This window comes from Geospiza fortis, unplaced genomic scaffold (genome assembly GCF_000277835.1).
Source record: "Geospiza fortis unplaced genomic scaffold, GeoFor_1.0 scaffold40, whole genome shotgun sequence".
In the NCBI taxonomy this organism is placed as follows: Eukaryota; Metazoa; Chordata; class Aves; order Passeriformes; family Thraupidae; genus Geospiza; species Geospiza fortis.
In genome coordinates, this window is record NW_005054297.1 from 20,240,392 (window position 1) to 20,265,293 (window position 24,902).

Here is a 24,902-nt window from a genome sequence, read left to right on the forward strand (position 1 = left end):
TTGAATTGCAAAAGCTAATAATAATCTTTTCTTATACTATAAGTAAGAAATATACCCACAATAAGGTCTATGTCTCTCCCCCCTCCCCTCCCCACACGAACTAAGAATCACAAACTTAGGACAAGTGGAATTTATGTCTTTATAGAGACACTGTCATAGAATGAGCTAATAAATTCTGCCTTGGGACCACAGAAAAAAATTCAGAACATGCACAAACAAAAACCTAATGGAAAAATAAATTCTAATATGTTCTAATACTCCAGCAGCAGACACAAATTACTGCAATATGGACACTTTCACTTATAACTGGCAAAATAAATAGAACTAGATGCTAAAGACATTCATTAGATATAATTCTGATGACTTTTTAATACATTGAAACCAAGATAATTGTATCTCCAGATTATCACTTATTTCATTGGCCCTATCAAATGGATCAGATCTGAGAAAAATTTAGATCTGATCACATTGCCAATGCTCATTCTTGTATATCAGCTACAGCAAGTGATTAAATAGCACAAAAATAGGTTCCTACACTGATATATTCTAATTTTCACATAAAAAAATATAAAGAGGGTTTGTATTAGAATAAACAAAGTCAAATCAAAAAGCATTTCTCATATGATTTGTTCAATCTTACAGGCAATATTACTTGTATTTCTCTTCCACCTTTAGAAATATCAATTTCTAGCAAATGAAATAACAACAAACATCAATTGTATTACACATTGACAATGTCAGGTCTTTAGGATTCATGAAAATAGTTAAGTCCACAGATGCTTTCTAAATTAGAAGCTATGTCTCAATTCTTTATGTGACGCCTCACATGCCACAGTGGAACGAATAAAACATGTCCACATGCCCTTAGCTATTGAGATCCTATAACTGTAGAAGTAATATGAAGGTAAAAAGTTGTCACTCCAGATTATAATGCTACTCAAAAGTAAACATGTATTTTCACTCATAAAAACATCTTAGTTTCAACTAGTGCTCCGTTTTCCTCCTTCTCCATAGGCAAATTCTATGATTCTTTAAGTAGAATTTTGTTTTGTTTTAAATCCTACCAGCATTTTACATATTTCATATTACATAAAAGCTGAGACTTAATAGTAAAGATGAGACACATATCCTGCAACATAAACCTTATTTGCAGGTTTATCAAGAAAGTTCCATTTCATGAAACTGCAGGTTTCATTTTATATGGTCTCCGGATCAAAAGGGAGAAAAAGTAGATTATAGCAGGAGGCCTTTGGATAAAAGATAGCAAACAAGTTTAGAGCAGCAGAACTTTGGGCAAGTGTTGTCAAAAATTGCTCAGCAAGGAAGCAATGACATAAAACTCTTCTACTTTCTTATATTTTTCACTACAAGAAAAGCTAGAAACAAATTCCAAAGTGAAAACACATTTTGTCCATTTTAAATGCCACTATTATGCACAAGTGGTCTTCTAAAACATAGGCGACATATCTTTTATTTTTTGTACATGTTGAAAACATATAATAGGTAACAAGTCACATCATACATGTTTTTTTCCGATATTACTCAGTAGTATTCATTCACATGAAAAAACTTGGACAAGTTAGGGATTTTATTACTTCTAGATTTGTTAGGTCATTAAAACAGGGGATGAACATGTTGCTATGCCAGAATGCAAAATAAACAGTTTCTGTCTCAAAGCTTAGTAGTTCTCTTGGATTGCTTTTAATATTCTCACTTAACAGAGTTAGCTACTGTTGTGAGTCAAGAACCAGATTTAATCCAATGTGTGAGTTAAGAAAGGATTGCCTTAGTTCTCCATGATATTAGCAATACCTGCAGCAGAATTCTTTATTTTCTCTCATTTCATCATTGTTAAAAATATTAATTAAAATTATAAATAATATATATATCAGCCTTGTGACTGTCCACACGTGGAAGAATGTCAGAGATCAGACAGCTACAGAAGGTAAACTAGGTAGCACTGCAGACCTTTTAGCCCTGGTACAGTGAAAGCCAAGGGAGAGGTAAACTCAAGGCAAGAACAGAAGAGAAGAGAAGACATCATGTCTGGTCACTCTGACCTCTCTGACAAAGTAAGATGAAACAAAGACTTTACTAGCAAAAGAGATAACGAAGGACATTACTAGCATAAGAAGAACAATCAGAAGATTGTGTTTCTAAAGAGGACCAAAATGAAAGCATCAAATTACAAAATTTTGTACGAACGTAGTGACCTATACAAGAGATAAGGTTGCAGTGAGAAGGAAGATTGTGACCCAGCAGAGCAGATTCTTATGGACTTCAGACTGCAGGCAGAGAGCAGAGCTAGAACTTTGCTACAACAACAAGGGACCCTTTTTGCAAACCGGAATTCGACAAAAAGCGAAATACCAACACAACTGAGAAAATAAGGTCAGCTGTGTTTGCTAGACAAAAAAAAAATCACAGAACTGTGAGTACTGGAAAGGTGTTCTGGTAGTGTTGATGTATTTTAAAAATATTACAGTAATTTCTTGACATTAAAGCAATTTTTTATTACAGGCTAAAATCCCTGTATTTTTTTTCCTAAATGAAAGAAACCTTGAGATTAAAAGCTCCTGCAAGCAGCTGCAACTAGAGTACTAGACAACGAGCCTAGGCACAATTCCAAAACACAGGTCCTATGAACAGATCAATCCCCAGTCTAGCACGCAGCACTGCAGGTCCATGGAGCTCCCCATGCCCACAGTAAGCCCCACGGTCAGTGACAGTCCCCCAGGTTTGGGAGGGCCCCTCCCAGCTCATCAGAGTTCTCCCATCTCCTCCCAAGTCCAAGCAGCAGCAGCAGCCTGTCCTGAGCCCCCGTGTGGTGCACTCTCCCCCCTGCCACACTGCTGCTATCTCAGTCACAAAACTTGGTCCCTTTCCTCCAAAATAACAGAAAATAATGATTCATCAAATAAGCAAACCAAACTATGGGAGATTACAGCACGAACTGTAAGAATTTAGTCTCATTTTTAAAATCCACATCCTACAAAATAATTGCTTTTCATAACTAATGACAACAGAACCTGTGCAACAGAGACTGTGTGACTATTGGAGGTCTGCCTGCTTTGAAGAATGATCAGGTACCAGCAATTAATTATTATCGTATCCAGTCAAGTAATGAGCTACATTTTATTCTTTTTGAACAGTTATATCACAAATTGCTCACATATCACATAATGTGGAATGCCAAGTGCAATATGAGACCTGCAATGTGCTGGTACAGATGCAGCAAGTAGCTATTTACTGGCAAGGCAAATGGAAATGATGCATTACTCTAATAGACAGGTACACACATTTGTAAGAGACTGAAGCAACGTTTATTCTAATTAAATGGCCAGACTATTTCCAGGATAGAAACCAGAGTAAAGAAAGAATTTAAAGTGAAAAGAATGAACATACCTATGAGATTTGGGCAGACTGAAGAGGAAAAATGAATGACACTCCTCACTGTCCCTTGCTCACAAGGGAAGAATGGCCACTTGGAGTTGAGAGGGGACTTTCAAAAGAACCTCATCCTGACTACATCAAAACTATTTATTGATTTTTACATTTTATTAGCCTTTTAACTAACTTGCCCATTTGGAATCTAATTTAAAAGTATTCTCATTTTATCTTAGTTTAACCAGCTTGGAATTAAACTCATCCCACAACAACCACATGAACAGCAAAGGTTTTCTCACCCAGGGAAGAAGTACATCTTCAGATTACAGCAAGCGAGCACACTGAGAAACATCCTACCTACCAAGTACACCTTCCATTTTAGTTTATATGTAGTAATGTGGAAGTATATGTCACAGTTGAGACAGCCACAAAACACAGAAAACCACCATACAATTTCACAAGGCTTTTATGCCCACACAGAGTAACACCATACCACATCAGAGGGCTTCAGGCATCTGCCCATACACAGTAACACCACCTCAGATCAGAAGGCTGCAAGTGTCTGCCCTTCTTGTTCTTTAGCCCAACTTTTATACCCTCATGTTGATGCATTGCACCTGTGTGCCCTGTGTTCCCTTTGGTGGTTGGTCAGTGCCCCTGGGCACTCCATGGCTCATTGCTGTCAATGCTGCTCACCTGCTGCTCACAGCTGCAGCCCCTTGGGGATGAGGCTCGGCCACAGCCCCACTCCCAATGACCACAAACTGTGTGCCTACATAGTAGTACTACAAAACCCCTTGGTTTGAGCTCCCTCGGCTAGGTAGAGCCAGCACAAGAGAAACTGGAGCAGGAAGAAGTGTCTGCCAGTGACTGGTAATTAATTAAAAGGGTTGACAGGGCTCAAGATACCAAAGTGCACACAGCATTCTGCTCTGACAAGCTTGAAACACACTGTAAAAGACAAGAATTACCACAGAACGATCAGTTCCTTTCTTCAAGTCTGCTGCTGGTGGGAGCTTCCTAGCCCAGTACCGTTTGACCAGCAACCGATTTAACATGCGAGCATAACTTGCTATAAAAACTTACACACAAAATCATGCAGAAAAAGCGTAAGTACATCCATACCAATTCAAAGGTGTTAATCAATGGCATATCAATTCACATTTAGTCTAAAGAGATATTTGATACTATTGGGAGATCCCTTTCCATAACAATTGTATGAGCACACTTAAGAGCAGAAAAAAAAACCCTGCTTTGAGGAACATTTGGGCATGAACTATATCTAAAAAGCAGTAATAAAAGCAGATAAGAGTCATCGAAAGAGTTCTATAGAAATCAATTTTTATATAGTGAATCATAAAGAGGTGAAACTTCTTTTATTATTCATGGGCAATTTATCACATTTATATCAGCAACAGTACATTCCTATATGATAGGACACTGAAAGGAAAACCTCACTCTATTTCTGACTTAATACAAGCCTTGTGCTTCCATCATATTTCACATCTACTCATTTAATACAGTCCCTCAGTCACAGTTCATTCACAAAAGCTCAGAGACAGGGACAGCAAGAACCTGAAATAACTGGGTAAACACTTGTGTATTTCTGAAAATGTACACATTGGTAAACAGGAACTGAAACAGAGAAAACAAAACCAAGTGAAATGGACAGAAAACCATAAATTTTTGAAGCAAACCATTACCTAGAAAAAGGCTTGGAACAGCAAGCACATCCCTCGTACAACACAGCAAACTTCAGAGAAGTGCAGTCCTGAAGGTTATTGACTCCCAAGTCATATATTAGCACAAAAATCTCAGTACAGAACTGTACCTGACCTAACAAATCCTGCACTTCAGGGACAAAGCTTATATTACTGTATGCCCATCACATCGCTAAGGCAGATGTATTACCATTATGCACTATCATCCTAGCATGCTGCACTGCACAGAATCATCGAGATGCAGGAACCAGATGAAAGAAACCAGCAGCGGCATACACACCCACACCACCCTCCACTGAGTGGTATCAGTATTATCATCCTGTGTTGGGGTGTTCTTTTTTTTTTGAGGTCTTTTCATTTTTTGGAGAGAGGACAGCTTGTCTTCGGTTGGGTTTTGTTTTTAGAATGTGGTACAAACAAAATCTAGAAGTCATCTATACCAGTAAATAGATCCTAACATACCAGAACACAGTGCACCCCCTTCCTTTTTTGCTTCCTCACTCTCCCCTAAACCACATCTACTGTGTATTCATACACTACTGAGAGTGCATGAACTACAGTAAGAACCAAGTTTATTGCTTGTGTTTTTCTGGGGGTTTAACCTTTTAATCAGTACTCCATTACCAGAAGGAGAAATAATCTTCAGAAAACAATACTTCAAAGATTTTAAATGAAAAGAACCTGTTCAGTCCTAAAGTAAGGAGCCACCAAAGTGCCTGTGGTGGGTTGACACTGGCTGGACGCCAGGTGCCCACCAAAGCTGTTCAATCACTTCCTTCCTCAGCTAGACAGGAGAAAGAAAATAGAATGAAAGTCTCATGGGATGAGATAAGGTCATGTATTGTCTCTCTCACCACTTCCTCCTCAGGGGGAAGACTCCTTACACTCCTCCTCCACTCCATTTTGGGGTCCCTCCCATGGGAGAATCCTCCATGAGCTACTCCAACATGAATTCTCCCCACAGGCTGCAGTTCCTCAGGAACTGCTCCAGCATAGGTCTCTGCCATGGAGTCCTTCAGGAAGAAGAGTCCAACGTAAATCCCCAGCATGTCACAAGGCCTGCCAGTAACCTGCTCCAGTGGGGGTTCCTTCCATAGGTGCAAAGGTTTGCCAAGAGCCTGCTCCAGCATGGTTTTCCATGAGTAACAGACTATTTCAGGCATGCCCCTCCTCTCTCAGCAGATCTACCTTGGAGCTGATTAGCATTGGCTCTATCAGATACAGGGGAAGATTCTGGCAGCTTCTCACAGATACCACCCCTATAGCCCTCTTCCTTGCCTCACTTGTTTAAAAAAAAGAAAAAAGCAGCCCTAAAAGAAAGTTTTAAAGTATTGATGATTAAATAATACTTGTGAAAAGCAGAATGTTTCTACTGTATAGGTTAGAGATCTATAGTGTGCCATTTAAAATACAGTTACAAGAAACAGTGGTATGGTTAGCAATAATTAGTGGAAAATAGGAGTCAGAAGAAGACAGTTCATATTTTAAAAGCATCAGCAAAGAACACAAAGAAATTTCTCTTTCACCTCTCTTCTATCTGACATTTACAGGCATGTTCTTATGCCTTTGGAAAGTTGATTTTTCTTTTTAAAGACAAGATTTCTTACAGGAAGACTAATTGGTGTGACCCAGCTTTCTTTGCCTATTGTTATTAACAACTTCCAAAGTCATAGACATAACTATGAATTGGTATTTAATTTCATCACTTAATCTGCCTTTAAAAAAAAAAAAACAGTTTACAGTTAGGCTGAAGTGTGGGATAAAAACAGAGACAGTGTGAATTAGAAAGCTTTCTCCCACCAAGCAATTATTATTTGTTGGTCAAGTGGCTTTTACCAGACTGAGACATTCACTTACTGTGAAGTTTCCATATGAACACCTACAGTTGGAAATTCTGCCCACCAAAACCATCACTTCCTCTTAAAAATACTAGCTTCTTGCAAGCTTTCAAATAGATTTCTTTGTTCAGGCTTGACTGTGTCATAAACCAGTCTAACATTTCACACATAAGTGAATTTCAAGTGAGTCACAGGAGAAAGCATGGTTTGGTAATTTGTTTCAGCAAGTACAACTGATTTGCTAGTAATTAGAAGACCTTTAGAAGGAAACTGGCAAAGCATGTCACTCTTTTTCTTCTCACCCTAACAAACTCTCATTGAAAGATACATAATAAGAGCAGAACGAGGTAAGACAAGAAGATGAGATGTGGGAAAATGGGAGTAGAAGGGAAATTGCATAGATGGAATCAGAAGGAGAGGCAGCAGCAGAAAAATGAACAGTAACGAGAGAAAAAACTCAAGGAGAAAGACATCAAAATGTATAAAAAACTAAAAAATATAGGATAATGAAAGAATTAAGCAACAGAAGGAAAAAATGGACTAGAGTAGGTTTCAACTGGAAAGAAAGGTGAATGTTACAAGGGACAGCTTAATACAGTGCAAGAGTAAAAGAAAGCATGGTAACAGTAGTAGTTGAAGAATCAAGCAACAGCAGCAAAGCTCCTCATGCTTCATCTACTCATAAAGGCTCAGAGCTTGCTGATCTGGGAGAGGGGAGCTGTTCCATAGAGCACCCCAGCTGGGGAAGGACTCTCTTCACATTACTCATTCACAGTTATGTTTATTATTTTAACAATACTGCACAGAGTAGCCCAGCATAAGTTGCAGAAACATGGACTTTAGCTTCTGTAACTCACACAGCAGCCCATCTGCCTGTGCTGCTTCTTATTTACACTTACTTTGCTATTCCAAAAACATTTTTTGGCTTAACAGAACAAGCTTGCAAACAGTTACTACACTATGGCAGAAAGCACAACTTAAGAGCACCTTACCTTTCTCCCTACACTGACTTCCCCTCTTTGCCATGCCCAACATTTCAGTGCAAATCTCTATCACCTGACTCAGACTGCACAAAGCCAAGAATGTGCTCAGAATGCTCCTGTCCTGAGCCATTGGCCTGACTCCTTGGCCTTAGTCACCAGCATATTATTTTTGTCAAGATCTTCTGCAGTTTGGAAAAACAATATCTTCCCCTCTGCCAGGACTATTAGGGGGAGACCAGGTAAAATGAAGGAGGATGCAAACACTCCCTCTAAGATTCTCCAGTACTAGTACTACTGAGCTTAATAAAGCACTTGGATTTACCAGCCAGGCCCACACCTACCTATCTCCAGAATCATAAAGGCTCTCTTTGGTCTTCTGCTCCACATCTTGGAAGTACTTTGCTGCACACAGGACATCTTCTAAGCCACAAGGTGTGTAGCCCTGGTGTTTTTAGCTGACTTTACAGGAGGGAGCATGAAGGCTTATTGAGGGTTTGGGTTTTTTCCCCCATTGGTCACAAATACTCATTCTTACTGTTCTTCAAGGAGCAGAATCTGGTGAATACATCTTCCAATTCTTTTTCTAAATTTCTTTCTTTTCTCCTCTGCTACTTGAGAGTCTCCATTTTGCAGTCATCTCCACAGAATACAGACAATCTGTAACTATGTCATCTGCCTGTTTTCCTAAGGAAGGCTACTACTTTGCTCCATTTGTTTTCAGAGTGTAGTAGACCTCATTTAAAAAAAATAAAAGAAAACTCCAACCTCTCCACAGTAGCTCAGACCTCCTGTTCCTCCCGCTAAGAGAGCAAACCCCAAAAGTGACCTGCTGGCCTCAGGGCTCTCTTGAGCCGGGTTGGGAACTGCCCTTCCCAGGTGTGCTCAATCAGCCCTGATTAGCACCTGCTACTCGGCCTCTCACTCCTCTGCCTTGCATTTGCTCCAAACTCACCAACTTCTCTCTTAATGCCCCACACCTGTTCGATCTCTCTTCCCTTGCCTCTGCTCAGGGTAAACCCTTCTGAGGCTTCCTGCAAAAAAACCAAAAACCAAAAACCACAAAAGAAACAAAACAAAAAAAACAGCACCTCATGAATAAATAAATCTTTATGCTAGATTTGCCTTGCAAGGGTTTAATATTGAAAAGATGTTGTTAGTGGTGTAATAGGAATTTTAGTATTGTGAGCCTATTTTCTGTAGCAGAGCAGTCCTCCTAATCTTTAGGGAAAGGTACTCTTACGGAAATCAGCTGCAGATTGCAACTGGCAGCAGCTGCAGAGATTGTTTCTGCAGTTACCAGGATATTATGAGACAATAATTTTTCCTCTGATGTTGCAGTAACTTTAAATTTTGAGCAATGAGCTCGAACAGCCTTTTGTGTCCAAACTTCAATTTTTTTCCTCATTTTTTTCCTCTTGCATATTTTAGTTACTTTCTAAATTCTATTTTTATAACGTTTTTTCTAGTAGGCTTTTTCCCCCCCCGCCGCATGTATTACTGAATATCAAATTATTTATAAAATAAAAAAGGAACAATGAAAGTATATTTGTTAAATCCTTACTCTATTCATCATTCTTTTAGTTTTAGCAACCCTTTTTTCACCTGATATTTACACTGTCAGGTTCTTTTATGTTGTTATATAGCAGATGAGAGTGTAATAGCAGCAGAACTATAATAATAAATAGTTATGTGCTATTGCTTTTCTGCAGTTATTTAACACAATTATTACCAAAGCAATAACATTCATGTCTATCTCCAGATGCTTTGCTGAGAAAATTGAGACAATAATAAGAAGCATGGCTTACAATTAAACAAAGTGAAAATTTATTGTTGGGAAAGAATTGCAATAATGAGAGGGAAAGCTGCAGCATTGCTCTTCACATTCATTTCCTTTGCATTGGATGTAGGAAGGCTTTGGTTCAGATGTTATTGGAGCTACCATTAGGGGAATTAGGAGAAGCTTGATGAGTAGACAACACTAAGGAAGTACATTCAGTGACATGGAAAGGTTCTTATGATAATGCTTATGATGTAGGCTTTGGCTTAGATTAGTCATGCACTTAACTCCCTCCACGAATACATCTTTGTTCATCTACATACACTTTATGCTTGTAAGATAAAGAAAGAGATTGACTTCTATTTGTATTTTCCCAAAATAAAATTCCATTTTGCAAACAATTTAAACCTTTGAAATTTTAAGTATCTTTCTTAACTGTTAGGAAAACATAGTTAAAAAAAAAAAAGCTGAAGCTTTACTTGCCTGTCAATGTCACTTACGCAACAGTGTTTAACTTTCCTTTTCCTGAAGTATTCAGAGAAATTGGATTCCTACCTTTCCCTCTCTTAGAGGTCTGAAACAAAATGAAAAATATTTTCTACAAATTTCTTGGGTTCAGAATTCATTCAGGATTCTTGATGAAAGAACTATAATTGTAAATGTCAGTATAATACAGAAAATCAGTGCAAATAGCTTCACATTTTGTAAAGTAGTTGCCTTGTCTTACTGATCAAACGATTCCGAGTATTCATGGGAAGCTTTTTTCTTTTTGTACATTACAGTGATATAAAGGAAAGACATTAAAAAAATATATGCTGAAAATATTCATGATGAACATGGAAATACGTTTGAACAAAAAAAAAAGAGGAAAAGATAATTCTAACTGTCTTTCAATAACAAGATGCTTACACATGTACCTGCTACCAGTTCTGCTTTTCTGTCATTTTGTGACCACAGTTTTAGCATGCTGCATCAACACATTACTAGACAGAGGTTTAAATTGGTTATCACATAATCTACTTTTATTCTTTTGATCATGTCCAGGTCTGCTTACCAGACTACATTATGCATTTTCTAGGAAATTAATCTTATCTTGTTAATATCCCGTTACCATCAGAAAATTCAATACAGATTGCTCTCCCAGTCAGATTCAATGAAAAAAAAAAACCGAACAAACCAAACCAATAAATCCCTTTGCATGTTTTCTAAAGTGGTTTGTATAAACATTTCTTAATAACAATTCCAGTGAATGTTCCCTTAGATTACACAAGATGCAATATTGCCTTCTGCGTACTCTGTCCATCGGCAGAGAAGAAGGTTTTATATTTTCAACACCTATGTTTTTTCAGATCTACAGTGTTTTCTATGATTTTTTCTAGTTCCTATATGCACTACTCCAAACAGACTTATTTCAAAATCTCTGTAGTTGTAAAAATTGCCTGAGTTTACCTCTGAAAGTTAAACACTGCTGGTAAAATAGTTCAACGATGTTTCCATTCAAAGGATAAAGGATACTGATGATTATTTTTTTAATGCTTGAGATAAGATTAGTGAGTGCAACTATAGTAACACAAGTTCCTACATCTATCATGAAAATCTCCTGTTACAGTGGATGTCGATGAAATTAATAGAAGTTTACAGGCTGAATAAACACTACCACTAAGCTGTTAATATGCATACAGAATTGTGATACTCTCAATGTTTTCTGAGATTCAAGAGAGTTTTTATAATGGCTCATTTGTCCACTGTAGCCATTAATATCCACTATGCAATCATATTCTGACTGGACATGAAATAATATTAGTTGAGGGCTTTGCTTACAGAAAAAAGTGAAGAATCAGTTCTAACAACAATTTGTTGTGATTGTATGGAAATACTCTCTATTTGCATTCTTATCAACTTCCCCTCCATATAATAGTAATAATACTTACATAAAAGGAATAATTTTGCCTTTAAAAAACAGTATATAATTTCTGTATTAGAGAGAGACTGAAGAGAGAGAAAATGGAAAAAGAATACTTGGGTAAGCAAGTGAGCAATTCATGAAGTGACTATTGTAATGAGAAAGTTTCAAGACATGCACAGTTTTAGTAAATAAATTATGTCAAAGATGTTAGTTCTAACACCTGAACTTTAGAGAAATACTTTGCAATTTTTGTCCATTTAACATGATTTGAAATTATACTGTATGCTTTAGAGGTGCTTTGGAGGTAATTAGTGAAGTAAGTAATGCAAAGGCAATTTTCCTAAATGCTGTATGTGCATTTATCCAAAGTGTAAACAGTTCTTTCTAAATTCTGCAAATTCAACTGCCTTTGACAGAGGCTTTTCTGCAAATGTCTTTTTTCACACTCAAGAATTTTTATCATAAACTTAAGAATTTCTTTCGCTCTCTCAACTTTTTTTCCTCATATTTTTCCTTTATTAATTTCTACAAAAATATTAGCAAATATTGGGAGAAAAGCATTAATTATTATTGCCACTGTCTTTTACTAGGGAAAGTATTTATTAAGTTTTAGAAGTATTACTTTATCAAAGGAAATACATAAAAAATACAGTCTCTAACTTTCGGTGTATGTTCTCTGGAGTAATTCTGGCTGAGTGTTTCCTTGTATGAATTCTTCCTCTAAACCACATGGCACTATTTTACTTCACACTCATAACCTTATGAATTCAGCAGCTTTATTCAAGGCACTCTTATTTGGCATACTTAGAAAATATGAAAAGCTAGATCAAATGCATTCCACTCCTTTCTTTTTAAATGCCTTAATTATTAACTTGAAAGCAACTTTTATGTTCAAAGACTGAAAGTTTTTAGGGAGCCTTTCTAGTGAACATCAGATTCTTAAAAACAGAGGTCATGTCTGGAGAGTAATTCAATTTAGGTATCAAATCCTGGACTCAGTCACAAGACGTCAACCAATTTCTTCCACATCAGTAGCTTAGGAGGTACCTGCCCCATCAGTTTTCTCAAAGAACAGAAAGGATTCTGGTAAGCTAAAAAAAAAAAATTGTTTGCCTGTACATCATGTACACTGAAACAACGATGCTCAGAAGCACGGATTTTATCAAGATGTAGCAGCAGTGGATTAATTCAGCAAAAGGCAGGTTACACCTCCTTACTGTATCCTCTCTGAAACATACTGATTAGTGGTTTCACTGTCCTCTTTGAGTGTTGTACTAAAACAAACTGTGTGCACTCCTTGTCAGGTGCACCCCGAAAGGTGTCCTTACCAGATTTCACACATATTAATGGGTATTTAATCTCATGGCTTGACTGTGGCTACACCTCTTCAGGAGATTTAGCCTGTGAATCTTCAGGGATTACAGAATCCGATATATGAATGCTGTGCAAGTGTGGTCACTTGTACAGGCTTAGAACCTTACTAAAAAGCATTGAGTTTGTGTAAACTGAATTTTCTCTTTGGGAATATATAAAATTATTACACAGTTTCCAGGCAAATCTTTAAAATATCCAAATCTTTCAAATTAATGATAGCAGGCAGAGTCCAGCTATGTTTTTTTCCTTTTGAATGTGAAAGATCTACTTAAGATAGGTATCAAGAAGGCAGATGTATGATCAGGCATTTTGAGCAGCATTATCTAACAGAAGATGATTAAAAGGTGTCTTCCAACCAAAACAACCTTCCAACTCAGGCCATTCTATGATTCTGTGGTATAAAAAATGGTAATTCTCCTAAACTTCTTGAGTATGAAAATGGAGGATAAATAAATTCTATATTCTACCAGTGCTTTTCTTAAAAAATACTACCATGCTTAAAAATTACTATCCCTCCTTGCCTAAATTGACTAGTGGGGAGGCCATTTTAAAAAAACAACTCCAGAAACATCTAAATCAGGGTGAGTCAATCTGTTTGGTAAGAAGTCTACCTCATAAATCTGCTTTCTCTACAAAAACTTCCTCCTAAGTAATATAGTTTAGAATCATTAATATTCAGTGTCTTTACAAAAGCAAACTAACATCAGTCTTGTATGCTGCTTTGCTCCTTCTCAGTGCATGACAAAGCAATGTAAAAACCAACAAGTCTTCTAACATAACAAAAAAAATTGAAAAATAATTTTGATTTAGTACAATTAAGCAATTTTTTTTCCTGTCCAGAAGTGCTTATTCACACCCATGAAAGCTCCATTAATAGCCTATATTTGTTTCCAAAAGAATAAAACATTCCAGCCATTTCCTAGAACCTCTTCAGAACATCCTGTGCTGACAGTAGGATTCAGAGCCTTGCTCAGGACTCAGAGGCCTGGCTGTGCCTACACTGCTCAGCGCATCTGCCCCTGTTGAGTGAACAACTCAACCCCCACCTGTATGGCTGAAGGTTAGCAAGCAGCCTGGTACACCACACAAGGACCAAGCTGTGGTGGTCATGGTGGCCCTGCACACAACTCTGTGGAGCACTATGGACCTAAGACAAAATAATCATCCTTTTGTGTTCACCTTTTCAGCTCAGGATGCCCACAGACTGTAAAGGCAGCACTGCAATCTACTTCAGCCTTATTTCTGTAACAAAAACCATAGACCTGAATACAGAGACAGGCTCTATGGGGGCCTCCATGCAACAGATGTCAACTAACCTCTCTTGGAATAGATAAGTAAGCCATGCTGAATCCTCTCTCATGTGTACATGTATAGGTATCTAAGCTTCTTTGACTTGATAAAGTACTAAGCACACCCACTTCAATGTGAGAAGAATGTTTTCTCAGCAGGGGAATGTTTTCTGTAACCAGGATTCAGGTCTCTTATGAGCTACAAATGGCATTATTACCTGTACAAACATAGACACTTGGGAACACACAGTCTTGCTCTTTATCACGGTTGGTTTTGTTTGAGGGTTTTTTCCCATTGTTTGGAAGGGTTTTGTATGTCAGTTTGGTTTGTTTAGGGTTTTTTTTAATCTTCTGAAAGTGCTCATCTTTTTATCTTAAACACTAAGGGAGCAAGCAACTAAGGGAATTAAGTCTCCTATCTAAGCCATATGAGCTAACATCCACCAATGCAGCAAAAATATTCCTGTTTGTCTCCGTGTTTCAGCCTTTTCCATTCAGTTGGGTGGTAAATTTCTCTTTTCAAACCTAGCTCACTTTGGATTGGGATAGAGCAGTTCAATTCAAACAGATCAATCAGCCTCAAGGATGATGTATAAAATCTACTAGCAAAATAAAAACAAAGAGAACAAAAAGACCACAATTACCATGCAAAAAGAAATTAATGAAGAAACTGGTATCTAACTAACTTGTTTAATAAATAAATAAACATTTCTACTACTACATTTTCTAAACCAAGGATATGGATATTGTCTGGATTCTGAGTATGAACTTTGTTCTGTGCCAATGAGCCTTTTTGGAAAAAAAATGAAGAAATCACAGTTTTCCTGATATGTGAGCAAACTCTCAGATTTGAAGTTCCTGATAGAAAGGGCTCAGAATGCTAAAATATTTTCATCACCTTTCTTCTTTAAGAATAAATGTAGGGGATTTACAGACTTGTACATCCACAAATCTACCAATACATTTATTTCTTATCCTCTGACTACTTGAAGAAGTTGAGGTATTTTTTTCCCTTGTCAAAAGAAATATACAAATAATGGTGCATGCATGTGTTAATGCATACATTTCGAAATAATAAACAGAACACACACACCCACACCTTTGAATGTTTATTTTTTATTAACTTTCCAAGTGCACAGGGTCACACAGAAATATAAAGCCACCTTGACATCTCAAAATTATGTCTGTGACCTTTGTTCTTATATGAAATACCACATGAGAGCAATTAGGAAATGCATGCAAAATAGAAAGAACTTTATAACAAATGAGAATCATAAGAAGCATTAAAATAGTGAGGGTGGTAAGGAAAAGAACAAATCTAAGAAAAGAGAAGAAACAAAAATAAAAAAATAGATACATAAGTTAGGAAATAAAATAAAAGTCATAGAATCAACTGGAAGATTTTGAGAATGGACTAAATAACACAAAATATGACAATAAATTACAAATCTATGAAACAGAAATGGTGAGTGGCAGGAATTATCCTAAAAGAGATTGAAACCAAATTTGAAATCAGAATATATTCATATTTCTGAAGTTAGTGTAGAAGAAGCAAAATTAGGGCAACTTTAATGCAGCTGATCTTGGAAATAATTGGCAGAAATCTTTTGGTGTTTTCACCCCTACTATTCAGTTACTCACCTTTGATAGTTTCCCACAAATTGAACAGATGACACAGTATATCAAAAGCCAATAAAGTACTATATGGCCAGAAATAATGTCTTTTAGCTAGTTCAGGATATGCTGAAGCAATTATGAGAATGGCTCATCATTAAAATTATTCCTTTTTTTGAAGTGGTCATAGCTACAAACAGCTTATGATTATTTGACAGTAGCCAGCCGTCAAAAGAAGGGGCAAAAGTATTATTGTTTAAGAAGTCAATTGAATGCTCAGTGTGCCTTTTATCATCACCTTTCCTTACCTCAGAAGGGTTATTTCCTCATTTGTCACCTCATTATTATTCCATAGCGCAAGGTTCATTGATTACAATCAGAAGACGAACTTACAATGAAGTAAATTATTAGTTTTATTCATAGAGGTGTCTAGACTTGCAGTAAAAGTTGCAAATAATATCCCTAGGCTTCTGAGATACAGGATGGCAGAAAATTGCTTCATACTGCTTAATTTGGAAGCATTAACATAATGGAAGACAATCAATAGGTTCTAGTAATTACAGCAAAACCACACAATTCCCACAAGCAAACGTGTGCTTTGTGTGGTATACAAGTAGCTATCCTGAAAAATGCATGCTTACAATCTCTGTAAAGCAATTCATCAGAAAACACAACTATCTTGTTATGCTGCTTTTGAGGGTATTTCAAAACTTCATTCTGTAGTACCAGCAGTATCAGTTAAAATAAGGTCTAAGAGTAAATAATAGCAAGCTGGAGCTGAGATAGTTTCCTCTTCAGGCACCTGAATACACTGAATGAATTTCACAGGAACAAAACTCCTAAACTCTGTACTATCTGTAAAGAGCAGGAATTGGAAAAAAAAAAGTTCTACAGGGAATGCTTGGACTTTGCAATGGGTGGAATTCCCCTTGCACTCAGTGATGATGGATGGCTTGTGGAGACATCTCCCAAGGAAAAGGAAGATGGCTTCTCATGCCATTAAAAACCACAGAAACATCTAGATAATACCTTTCTGGGAACAAGCTTACCGTGTCAGAGGCAAGTAACAAATTATCCAGCCTTTTTCTCTCAATGCAAAATCTTTGCATCTCCCATATTCTTCTCACAGGTACCAAGGACATTTACTGGTTTTATATACTATGAACTATTACTTTATTATAAAAATACTGCTGGAGCAGTCTAGTGATAAAAAGACTCACTGAAGTACCCCTAATTTTGATGAACTGCAGTTCATCAGAAGTTACAATGTAGCTAAAAATAGAGTACTATGTTTTATCCTTTATATGTGAGCTGAATGCCAAAGCACTTCTCAAATGCACAAGCCTGTCTAGCTTCAGGGCACATTAAGAGAAGAGATACAGGAAGAGAATTAGGATTTTGACTTACAACTGCATACCACAGAAATATTTCTGCCAGACCCAGATAAAACCTTCTAAATACTTATCCACAAATAAGTATTTTCATGAAGCAGGACTCATGTATTTAAGCTGAAGGCTTTCCCACAATTTATAATATACCTGGTTTTAGGTTTGATCTATAATTTGGTCAGTCATTTGCCTTACTGGCAGAGCTCCTGTGTGGTCTATACACTGTCAGCTATCACAGCATAAATGGATTTAAAGATGCTAAATAGTTCTTTAAATTCAGGTAAGTTAAAATACAATCAAATACGTAACACACCTGATTTAGGAAAGCAAATATGAGGCTGAAAGTGGCAATAAATTTCCAATATTACAATTAAGCACAGTTTGGCTTTGGCCACTTTCCTGCTATGATTTTCTACAGTTTGCAATTATTTGATCTGATAACAACTTGATTCAGGATTCCTCTGTCCACACTATCCTAAGCACTGTCTTGACCTCAACAAACACATGCATGTGGGTGACCCAAATCCCTTCAAGTTCTCAGCTTTGCAAGGATAAAATCAAATAAAAATAAAGTGCTCATTATTGCATCAAAAATTAAAAAAGAAAAAGCCTTAGAAATGTAAACTTTCGACTATGCTTAACCCTTACTGATTATAAAGAAAGGAACCTTTACATTTGAATCCCTGTCTGCTGCTGTTTGAACTAAAACATTAACACTGCAAAGAAGTTTTGGGTTTTGGGTTATTTGGTTTTGTTTTGCTGTTTTTTTTTTTTTAACATTGTTTTTTTTAATGTGAAGCAAGCACTACTGGAAGAGGGAACATAACTATAACAAAAATTATTAAACTAGTGGGGACTCTGAATTTGGTTCCTACATGAGGAATGATCTTTAAGAGTACAGACTCTACTTCTTGTTAACTTGTTAACAGACTTTATGATTATTAAAGTCCAACTAAATAGGGCAGCATATTCTGGTACAAAGATGATAATAAGAGAAGATGGGAACCTGCAAGGCAGACAGCAGTTGTTACTTGATAAATGGGTGAGAACACACAAACTACCTTCCAGTGTTTACAGAGTTCTTACCCTCTTCTAGTTCAGTGCACTCTATTGAAGATTTCACAAAGGTTGGACATGGACCAATATATGTCCAATATGTCCAATCCTACGTCTGTGTGTCTTTTCATAGGATTTTAATGGCCATATCATAGGAATTTAACTGATTCCAATTGTAGCATCTCTTTTCCTCTTCTCACTGTCTTTCCTCACTCCCCAATTAATTTATTTATTTAGAACTATAACTTCAACAAACAAAAATAATGCTTTGCTTTTAGACACCCTGCTGTTCTTAATTGGGTGAAATTCCATTTGAACTCAATGGAAGTTTTGTCTGAGCAAGAACTGTAAGATTCTCTCCCTGATTAAAAAGAACAAATTTCCAGATCATCTAGATGTTATTTTGAAAAATTAAAAATAGATTATACAAAGCTACTCACAATATTTAACAGGCTGCTATTGTCACTAAGAATATATTTGTAATCTTAGAGCTGGTGGCAGCAGGAACATTTGATTTCTCAATTTTTGTGATTAACATCAGTAGGGAATATTTTGTCTTTTTTCCTGGCTATGTCTATTTTGCAGACTCTTCACAAGTTAACAAGACCGTTACTGAAGAGTGATCTCTACAGGTTTAGTCTTCAAAGCGCAGTAAAACTTAATTTAATCACAGCTTCAAAATATCATACAATAAAACTAATTTAATTACACTTAGCAATGGCCACTGGTCTCATTAAAATGCTAATGAGGCTTATAATTATTAAATTCCTTAATGATTGTTAATAGAAATAAATGACAAAATAAAGCTTAAGCAGGAAGTCAGAATACCCTCAGGTAATTTTTCTTAGTGACAGTTTCGAAGGATATAGTTTCTTTGCAGCATTCAGAAAAAAGCAGATTACAGTTTGAGGTAAGAGGATAGAAAAGAAAATAATGCAGTTATAGAATGCACATGTGGCCAATCCACTGTCTACACTTAAAATATTTAAATATAGCTGACATAAACCTTCCCTGTCAGAAGTATTTTTGAGTATTTGTTTTCATGTCATGTGCCAAATATAGAAAAATCAAATGTGTATCTAAAACTCACAAAGAAATCCTATTCAGAACAAATATTTTTCTCACCTTATTTGTAAAGCACTGCCATAATATTGGCATCTATATGAAAAGAATCATAAAGAAAACTAAAAATGGGACCTGTAAATACTCAGAGAAAGGGCTAAAAATTACTCTGCATTCTGTTTCAGAAATGAGAAATATTTTATTTAAATCAAAAGCAGCATTCACACATATAATTTGCAACATATTCAAAAGATGCTGTTCGTGTCTTCTAAAGCAAAAACACATTTCAAAACCTCAAAAGGCAGTTGTTGTCATTTGGCCAAATGTACAGCAGCCTCCCCTATCCCCAGACTTTGACAGCTATTCCTTGCTCCAGGGGTGTCAGGCAGACAGCAATGTGAGCAGCTCCAGCTCATAAGCAGGCAGCAGCACTGAGCTCAGCCGCAGTAGCTCGCTGTGTGCTTGCTGTGTGCTCACTGTGTGAGTGCTGAGGAATTCCCCGAGCTCTTATTACAGGAGTTTCAGAGCCAGCAGGCAGCCAGGGAACTCCTCCCAGAGGCTTATGAATAGTGACAAGGAAGAAAAACAAAGGACCAAAGCAAATGAAAACTAAGCAATGATGACTCCTTTTAGAGCCTTCTAAGCTGACTACACTGATAAAAATGCCCATTGAATGTCTTTTCTAATCTTACAGTACATTTGGGCCCTCAGGACATAATGTTATGCTATAGCATATTCCACACATGGACATTATTTACAACCAAAAAAGAAAGTGGAAGGCACAGCCCTACCAGACAGAAGCCACCATTGGCACTGGAATGGCTAACACTTTACTTTTCCAGCGAGCAGGCATCATTAAAAACCAAAATCCAAACCCTTTCACAACTTTAGAAAATAAGTCCCCCTCCTGCTCGTATTCATCTTTTATGAGATGCATACATATATCATTATTTCTTCATTCCCATAAAGCACTGTTTCTTGATGAAGTACTCTCAGTCATCATTCTAATCAAGAGAACATTGTCACACATCAACACCTTGACAAAGTGGAGAAAAAGGTTAAAAAATCAAAGAATCTGTACCAATAGAAAATTGACTAAAACTCATACACATTAATTTAGCAGTCTAAATCAGCACCTATTAGAAAGAAAAATATCACTATGGGAGACCAAAGGACTTAGAATTCACAATGTTTAACTGTTCTACCCTCATCTCCAAACTGTTATTTTTTTAGCCACCCTAATACGTCCTATGTCAAAGTTCACATGACATCAAAATGTAGCACTGAATGTCATTTTCATCTCAGAGGTGTGTATAGTCACTTATATACATCTTGTCACGTTTTTTTTGTATTACATTTTTGAAGTACTGGAAAATAAATGGGCTTGGATATGTGCCTAGTCAGGAACTACCAGAATCCATTTTGATTATGTTAGACTACAAACAGAGTTTAAGTTATTCTGCTGGAGAAAAGTATTAGTTAATGAAGACTTTTCCAGGATATCCTACTGGACTGTGAATATTTCACTCCCTGATTTATTCATTTATAGCAGACAGCAACTGGAATTGCTGTACTCTCCTTTAGCAATTCATATGCAGAGAAAATTCATAAACATAGATTTATTCATTTGGCTAGAGGTTATCAGTAACTTTCAGATATTTGGACTTTAACTTCTCAAGATAAATGCTAAGAAATTGTTTGGGGCACATCCTGAATAGCACATTGCAGTAAAATTCAACATGCATGCCTTAGCCAGTCATATTTAGGTAGCTGCCCAAATAAAAACTAAAGATTTAACAAGTAATAATTTATGTCCTGTTCACAGCAGAATGAAGGAATCAGACAAAATGTAGGGTTTTCCTTTCATTAAATTTCTGAAGTTAATGTGTTATTTCATATAGTTTCTAAAACTGGAAAAAGAAAAAGAAGAAAATATGATTTCCCAATCAGTTGTTAGGAAAAAGAAAAGAAAAGAGAGAGAAACATGGCATTGTTGAAATAATACAGGAGGATTGAGACTGGATAATGAAAAAATGTATGGGAAGGAAGAAGAATCAGAGTGCAGACAGGATTGTGGTAAAAATTTCATATGTGGTACAGGGAGGAATCAGAATGTTGATACCTAAGGTGTCTTCATCTGAGGAGAATCTAAGCTGATCAAAAAACAAATTCAAGTGTTTACAGCAAGGAAAATTTTGTTCTTGTGAGCTAATACACCAGCTGCCACACAAAAGCAAACTGAAACTTTCCATAGCTCAAGAAAATGGCAGTGAAGATGAAAACATGAAATATTTTGAAAATCTCATTAGCTCAAATTAAAGATGAAAGATTTAGAAAGCGATGTTCATTTTAGGACTTAGGAATGTGAATAGGTTATTCCACAAGTATTAAAAGAAAAAGCCTGAGGTGAAGACAGGGATGGCCCATCTCATAGCTAAGGGCTTCACCTACTTAGAGCCAATATAAGGTTCTGCCTGCTCTATCATTCTGGCATGTTGATTTCTAAGAAAGCTCCTCTTGGACATACCATTCAATCCAGTGCTATGTCTTTCATCTATCACAACATACTTCCTTGGCATTTCCTAAAGCACAATTTATGTACAAAAACACTTCAGTTATTGTAAAGCCTGTCTTGTGGCCAATTTATCTTCCTTCAGAGGCCTTGTATAAAAGTGCTGTCTTTTGTACTTCAGTAGCATAGGAATGGCAGCACAGGATCCATGTGGTGAGAGGAAAAGCACACATAATGATTTGATTCTAAAAATAGATTCAGCAAAGATGAGCAGTAATAGATTGCCAAGTAATTACATTCTAAGTAAATATATGCAGCTAAATCATATTCATTTATGTGCAGAAAGCTTCTATAGTAATTATGTCTCCTCTAAAAACCTATTTAAATAATTTGTTTCAAATCTTAGATGAGGCACATGCCTTTGCATTGTCCAAGTGCAGTCCTTTGCAAAGGAATCAATTCTGTTCTAAGGGTTCACATCTTAAGAAATGAACAAAAAATAAGCTGTTGCACATTCTGTCAAGAGTAAATAAAATTAAGTTCTGTTGGGGCATTTTCAGGGGAAACTATATAAGAGATATTATATAATGATATTTTGACATGAAGAGACTAAACACATTACATATTCATCAGAGACCACACATACAGAAGAGTACAAGATTATTGGAAGCTATTGATTCCAAGATTTACAGCATCACTATGAGGTTCTAAATATGAAGATTTTGCTGCTACATGTGACTTAAATCATTAAAATAAGATTAATTTTTAGAAAATGAAGAAGTCTTTAAAAAATCTTCAAATGTTGAAATTGAAAGATACAGAATGTAGTCTTGCTTGTAGTAAAACAAATGGTACATATTTGGATTCCTACGGAAAAAAAAGTAAATAGCTAAGAAAAAGTAAGGAAAATGGGAAAAGGGACAAATTACAAAAATGGTAGGATTTTTTTGCCCTCTGCCCAACATATAATGACCAGTCTTTTTCTAGAAAACTGGAAGTTATGATAGAACACTCAATTTACATTCTGCACTAGGAAATATTCTATAGCAAAGATAAGGAAGTATTAAACTGAAGACTAAATTCAGAACTTTCAAAACACACAAGCCTGCGTGTTTTTGAGTGCTTTCTACCCAGTAGCACACACTTTAGTTTTGAAGTCATGGATCAAAACCCTACTTTTGAAAGCACTAGACCAATACAGAGCAAAAATATCTGTCTTCAAAGCATATTACAAGGCAAGTAAAAGTGCAAAGGAAGAATGAAAATCTGAGGAAAAAGTAAAAAAACCCCAACTCTATTAATATACTTTATGTTACATCAGCAGCCTAATTATTGTCAAGTAAATACAGGGTGGATATTTATAGAAAAGTTCCCCCATGCAAAAAAAAGCATGGAATTGATAGTTATAGTTTGAAAATGTAACAAGAAGGCTGAAAATGTAACAGAAGCTGGCATCACAACGTGGTAATTATTTTTGTACTCATACAAAAAAAAAAAAAACCAAAAGAAAACAAAAAAAAAAAGAAAATAAAAGTGTCTGTCTGACATCCCTGAGTTCTCACTGGCCTAGTTTGCACAGCATCCCACAGCTCCAGTCTGGAAGCAGCATGCCTGCCTTGCTCTGTTTGATCCCATGAGCCCTTTTTCCTTCCTGTGTACATGAACACCTTCTCTTTCGATCTCATTTGTCGCTACCTGAAAGCTGTGCTATCCCCTCACAGGTCTCCTCATTGCTTCCAGCACTGTTTCCAGTTCACTTGAAACTTGTACCAAATATCCACAAGATCCGCTTGCTGCAATTGTAAACCTGTCTCCCAGTTTCCCTGTAACTCTTACTTACTCGAGGCTTTGTCAGAATGTTCTTGACATGCTGACTCGGAATGACTTTCAGTCAGTGTCTGACTGAGAACCAGGGATGAAGGTGTCAGACACTGATAGCAGTCCTGCAACTGCAGCTGAGAAAGGAAATATATTTGTATCATGGGGTTGCTGTTGAACAAGAGGAGAGAAAAAACAAGACTGAAGGCATCTTCTCAGACAACCCTGAGACCAAATTGTACCACAGGTGTAAAAAGATTTTTCTATTTTCACGTCCTCTTCTTAAAAACTGGTTCAGACTTTCACATCTGTTAAAACCAACATTTATACTCAAGACAGTGTGATAAAAAATGCTTGGTCATTTCGTCATTTCTCCTACAAATATTTTGTCTGCAGTTACTTTTTCATAACTAAGAATGGCATGATGTCCTGACTATGTTTAACATCCTCATTTCTTTATTTATTTGTCAAGGTTGAAAACCTATTTCATTGCAGAAATTCTTCCTTTATGTCCCTATACAGATGAGGGTGCACTCTTAACTACTAACTATCTTCTCACATACATTAGTCCAACTCTTCAACTCATTCTTTTCTCCCTGTATAATATTTTACACCTGTTCCTTATCAAGGAAGATCTTGAAATTTGTGCTATTATAAAATATTACGAGCTTGCTTCTACCTTTTTTATCATCCTCCATGAAAATATTAATCAACCATCAGTCTGGGTAGTCTGCTGCTTAACTCCTCTTCAGTGCAAGATAAAAGTCCAGAGTGTGCTCTCACCCTTTCTTTAGCTCAAAATGTTAGCCATATTAAATTGCTTTAACTTGCATGTTTACTAATATTCTATCAGCAGACACTTTCATTGCGTTCAGTGAGGCATAACTACAAAAAATGTTTTGTTGAAGACTGGATTGACAAGATCTGGCTGCTTTGTCTCATGTAGAAATTGTTTCAAATAAATTCTGTGTACACAGATGTGTGCATAATCTCATTTTATTGCAATTTACTGATGGGACTCCAGGTCTAAATTCATATCTAGCTGAAAGCATTATTCTTTTACGTTTTAAAACTGTATTTCACATGTCTCTCATTTCAGTGGTTTTATGGCAGAACAAAAACAAAACAATGGGTAAATGTCACAGAATTCAGGTATGAAAAACATGCAAGCGCAATT

General features: G+C 36.5%; 1 long non-coding RNA gene across 1 annotated transcript in view; it reads right to left on the reverse strand.

Annotated features, from left to right (window-relative positions):
• Positions 1-24,902, reverse strand: part of LOC115948875 — a 558,433-nt gene that overhangs the window by 240,767 nt on the left and 292,764 nt on the right. The gene's annotated exons all lie outside the window — the stretch shown is intronic.